The sequence below is a fragment of the Berghia stephanieae genome, chromosome 1 (genome assembly GCF_034508935.2).
Source record: "Berghia stephanieae isolate SIO BIC M18660-M18661 chromosome 1, UCSD_Bste_1.3, whole genome shotgun sequence".
Taxonomy (NCBI): domain Eukaryota; kingdom Metazoa; phylum Mollusca; class Gastropoda; order Nudibranchia; family Aeolidiidae; genus Berghia; species Berghia stephanieae.
The window spans coordinates 69,621,874-69,628,034 of record NC_088360.1 but is presented as its reverse complement, the minus strand read 5'-3'; positions in this window follow the sequence as shown (position 1 = coordinate 69,628,034).

Below are 6,161 nucleotides of genomic sequence, written 5' to 3'. Positions count from 1 at the left end.
GGGGTGGGGGAACTTCTTCATCCTTAATCCTTGGTTCTTTTCTATGCCATTATATCAGTTGTCTCTTCAACTTCAATCCTTGATTTGGAATGTCTTGCTCAGGTCCTGCCTGGGGTCTTTGCTGATAAAGTTTTTTTAGCCTAAGTTCCTGCCAATGGGGAAGCAAAAACAAAAACAGCATTTAGTTAACATGGGCACTTAACAAATTGCCTCATGGTAGGGACATCAAAAACTTAAGAATTTAGTAAATGGCGCATTTTCTAATTTGAAAAGTATGGGTGATGTATCACCTATGAATGGCTTGGATGTATCACCTATGAATGGCTTGGTTGTGAAAATTAGAAGGCTGAAAAAAGGAAATAAACTGTCAAAATTAGGTAATGACATCTCAATATATTCTGCGTGGTTGAGGCATTTCTTCTATAATTGTACACAGAGATGATACAATAATAGAAGTCGGAGAATTTACATACCTTGGCAGAAAAATGAGTCAGGTGGAACGATGAAGACATCATTGCTAGAATAAAAAAGCGCGCCAGGCCTTTGCAATATTGAGACACGTATGGAAAGCTTCCTGCATATCCACAAACACCAAGCTTAAAATTTTTAACACTAATTTTAATCTTAAAGCAGTCCTGCTCTATGGGTCAGAGACTTGGCGAACAACCTTGACCTCAAGTTGAAATGGCTTGACAAAATGCCAAACGCTGACTTTTGACAAGAACAAACCAAGATCAAATGGATATCCAGGTCATGTGCAGAAAGGGCGATGGATTGACCATACCCTGCAGGAGTTCTGTAACATAACCAAGCAGACTCTCGGATGGAACCCGCAAAGCAAGAGGAAACAGGGTCATCCGAAACAGACTTGGATAAGAAGCCTTCATCAAGATTTGTGCGTCTCCAATCTTTCCTGGGGTGAGGCAAAGGTCTGTGCCAAGGACAGAAGTAGAGTGCTGTTGAGGCACTATGCTTCGCTAAGAGTCTAGTGCTGTTGAGGCCCTATGCTTCGCTAAGAGTCTAGTGCTGTTGAGGCCCTATGCTTCGCCAAGAGTCTACTAAGTAAGTTAGTAAATCAAGTTGAGGCATTTCTAGAAGGGCAAAGAATTCAGATTGATAACAATTCATGAAGAGCTTTACAGTGTAATCAATGTGTGACTAGTCACCCAGGAATGGGTGTGGGGTTAAGGGCCTGAAACAGAAGTTGCAGGCACTGAACAATCTATCTGAATACAATTTTCTATGTTACCCTATTTTCCTTTCCTCAATTCCCTTATTCCTTATGTTACCTTTTGGATCTGTGGGTTTTATATCGGCCTACAACTTTGCCATTTTACTATATGTAGGCAGTGGTTGAATGCCACTGATAGTCTTCTATCTCAAGCCTATTGTCCCTTTCTCTTTATCTTGGACTAAAGTAACTTGACTTTGCTTATACCTTGGCTTGGGCCTTTCTGCGAGGGTAATATAAAAAAAAAACAACAAAGCAAAAAGCTCTTATTTATATAGAGCAATTTCCACTAAATGTGCTTTAATATGCTTTACAATGGATCTCAAGATACACTCGACCTTTTGGACAAGACATGGCGCTTATAAGATTGAAGGTGATCTAATTTGTATTTTGACAGAATGGCCTCGTACCCATTTCTCACCCCAGGATGGTAAGAGATAAACGGGTCAGAAGCCAAGTGCCATACTACCAGATCACAACGCGTACGGTACACAATAACTTGGATGCGAGTCGATGTGTTTTTGAGACCCTCATTTCTCCTTGTGAAAGACTATTTGGAACTGTACCCGAGTGTTTCCCTTTTGGTGAGGACTGGATGGCCTCGGGATTTTAGAAGGGAGATATGTATTTCCCTCTGTCTCCCTTTTTCTCAGGCCTCTTGTCATCCAAGAGTGGTGCAAGCACTGACCTCCATTTGTCTTTTTGTCTTTTCATTTTAAAAATTATATTTTTGGGGGGAGTTGAGTCCAATTTTGCCTGCGGAAATTACCTAATATACTGAGTGTCAATATAATCTGGTCAGAGCTTAACGCCTATAGCATCATTAATGTTATGTAATTGTAGTATGATGGTTTCATACTTCTTGTATTTTTTTAAATAGCACTTTCTGTTATGGTCTCCTTCTATTCGTCTTGCGGTATGCTGCGCGCCGTCGCACTTAAGTGGGGAGAAAGGATAAAACCAGTGGCGCACCTCACGTCGGGGGCAATCCTAATTGAAATAAAACTTTTGATAGGGAGGATATATGGAGTTGTTCTGAGAGGTTTGGTGGCGAGATATTTCTTGATAACGAGGTGCAGTTTTTGTTGTTGAGAATGAGATGTAGTTGCCAGCGCCGCTATTTTGGCAGGCAGCGTGGCAGGCTTCTTGAGGCTTGGGATGAATGAAGAGGGAGTGATAGAACAAAACAAGATCTTATTTTGCGCAAGAGATATGCTGAGTTTTTTTCTCTCGCGCAATGCTCAGGGTCGTGATTGGTTCTAAGGAAGGGGCGACACTGTCAAATAAAGAAACAGAAATAACACACTATTAAATCTTACTATCTAATAGTTTTATTTCAATTAGGATTGCCCCCGACGTGAGTCGGGAGGCGAATGACCAATGCGAGGTGCGCCACTGGTTTTATCCTTTCTCCCCACTTAAGTGCGACGGCGCGCAGCATACCGCAAGACGAATAGAAGGAGACCATAACAGAAAGTGCTATTTAAAAAAATACAAGAAGTATGAAACCATCATACTACATAATGAAATGTAATGGGAAATTTATATAGCGCTATTATCCATTTACAATGCTCGATTGCGCTTCACAATAGCAAGAATAAATTAAATACTACGTAAACAAATTAATAAATAAACACATGCACATATATACTCACACACAAACAAATCCACTACCTCCCCCCCCCCTACACACAGACAAACATATGGGGTGTAAATATATTATAATATAATATACACGCACACATTTACATAGACATACATACATATTATACACAAACGACCTGTTGAGACTCCAGAATGCCAACACTCAGGCAGACATCGGCATCCTCGACTTTTCCAAAGCATTTGATACTGTGCCCCACCAAAAACTCCTGCAGAAACTAGAAAATTACGGAATTCGTGGCTCTTTACACACATGGCTTTGTAATTTCCTCACAAAACGTACCATGAAAGTAGTCCTAGACGGCACGTCATCGGATGAATGTCCAGTCATATCAGGAGTACCACAGGGAACGGTGCTAGGACCCATACTATTTCTCTGTTTCATCAATGACCTACCTCTACAAGTAAAATCTCAGATTAGGTTGTTCGCCGATGACTGTCTAATATACCGACCAATAAAATCTGCAAATGATCAAAAATTGCTACAAGAGGACTTGAATAGCCTCGAACAGTGGGCTAATGATTGGGGAATGAAATTTAACGCAAACAAATGCTACATCCTCAGCACAGTTAAAAAGTACAATGAGACTTACAAGTTAAACAACACCGTCCTGAAACAAGTCGACGATAACCCATACCTTGGCATCACCTTCTCAAAGGACTTGAAATGGGGGAAACGCATTAACAAAATAACCCAAAAGGCAAGCTGCACCCTCGCGTTTCTCCGCCGAAATCTTAGCCACGCCCCAACGTCATGCAAACAAAACGCATACATCGCACTTGTGAGTTCACAATTGGAATACGGAGCAGTTGCCTGGGACCCCTACCTGAAAGAGGATATTAAAAAACTTGAGAGAGTCCAGAGACAAGGCGCCCGGTTCATAACTGGGAACTATAAGAGCAGAACCCCAGGATGCATGACAAAAATGTTAGAAGAAAGAAATCTCATCAGCCTCCAACAAAGAAGAAAAGAAACCCGTCTATCATTCATGTTCAAGATAATAACAGATCAAATTATACCATCAATAAAGGCAGACTCCTTTTTCACGCCACGACCAAACAAAAGAAAGATCCGAGCACTCACTTTCGCCAACCACATAACCGAAAACCCCATTGACAGATACGCCACAAACAATTCGAACTGCTTCAAAATCCCACAGACAAGAACACAAAACTACAGAAATTCTTTCTTCATTAGAACTATCTCGGAGTGGAATGGGCTGGATGAACTGGTCATCATGGCACCACAGCTGAACGATTTCAAGGCCCGACTGACATGGGCCCGTGCCAAATGAGGACGCCGCTGAAATACAACCAGACCATTGGTTTCTTCAGCGCCAACCATACAGATACAGATACAGATATATACGCACGAATCTTTTCCTTTTAATTAAAGTTTTTTTGTCTTTTTTTTTTTACGCGACCGGTGATTTCGGACACTGTGATAATGACAGTTAAGAACGTGTGTATCTGCACGTGTGTATATAATATGATACACTCGTAGACACAACAACTCACAGACTTTATCGCTGCTTCGCATAACCGACACATCTCTGCGTATTCTTATCACTCCGCTTCGTTCTAATTTCAAAGCCACGGGCCATGATTTTGATAATGGTTGGCTAATGGCTACGACGGTAAATGAATGCTGTGATACAGCACAGTCCCCAACACACACACACACACACACACACACACACACACACACACCGACCCCTTGTAACATGTCATACTATGTAATTATCTACCTCAACATTAACAATAAAGTAAATAAATAATGACGTTCCCTTGATTCATCCTCAAGCGGAGATTTGTCTTAGGGTCTATTTCAAGGAAAGACTGGAATAACCCAAGTGTCAGCCGCAGCTCATCACCCAACTGAGCAAGGGAAAGGTGGCTTGCTTTGGGCCACATAACTCGGTAAATGGTTGAACTAGGTATCTTTCGGGTACGAAGCAAATACTACCACCGAGTTACAGAGCCCCTCCTCTCCCTCCATCGAGTCGTTTTTGCAAGGCATGGTTTCCTCAAACCTTTTTACATGTACCGAGGAGTTCGAGGAAACCGTGCTGGAGTGTAGGTATGTGTATACGGATCTAAATAACTCGGATTTAAGGGATAAAAAAAAAATACGTATCAAAGGTCTAACAGTTTCTTGTATAAGTAGTTCCACACACCTGGAGCAGAAAAGGCAAAAGACCGTTCAGAGAATGTTTTCTTTCAAATGATACTGAGAAGACCTGAGTGAGCGACTTGGAATGTGGACAGTAAGGAGTGATTTTAAATAATGTGGATCAGTGTTGTGAAGACATTTAAAGGCAAGGCATGCTAGTTTATTATCAACTCTCCTCTTCATAGGCAGCCAATGAAGCTATTCCAAAACGGGAGTTATATGCTCATTCTTTTTTTTTTGTCTGGGTGACAATTCGTGCTGTCCTGTTTTGTAACAACTGCAGTCTAATGATCACGTTCTTTGGGAAGCCCATAGAGAAGAGAGTTGCAATAGCCTGCTAGCAAAAAGTGAATTAATGAGCATCTTAGAAATTTCTTCATCTAAAAGATTGCGGATATTACTGATAGACCTTAACATAAATTATAGATTTTAACAGATTATTGCTATATAATATTGCAGATTAACAGACCTGCCTAGTACAAAGAGAATTTCGTAGTAATACGAATTTTTGGCTCCAGCTACAGAACTGCATTCGCCTCATTGACTCAATAAATCTAGTTGAGAAGGAAAGTTTAATTCCTCAGGACCTGTATTCAGGACAACCGTTTTTGGATAATGCTGTGAGCAAATTGTTTATATGTAAAGTTAATTTTTCTATTTCCCCCCTGGAAACTACGAATTTTTGAAATTTTAATTAGGCAGCTCTGATATTAATTACGTGTCACACTTAAAAATACCGACTATAGTGTGAAAACCAATGAAATTTTACATAAATTTCAGCAAGATTAACAAACCTACATTTTTATACCTGTATCAAAGTTATAAAAGAGAGCAAAAATAATCGATAGCTCAAAATAAGTGAAAACTTAAAATTGCTTGGTTCGTCAAGGCGCCAAATGCTACGTGCATTTCATTGCGCACTGTACACATCTATATTGGGGTAAAACATGACGTAATGTGGAAAACCATTTTGGCAGCGGTGATGACGTTACATCCCTTGTTGTCGTATCTGCACTCTCTTTGATCTGTGACTGAACCCGAACGTGACCTGAAACACCTGCCTCTTGTCCTCACCTTTTGCTTTCTTGGCTGTGA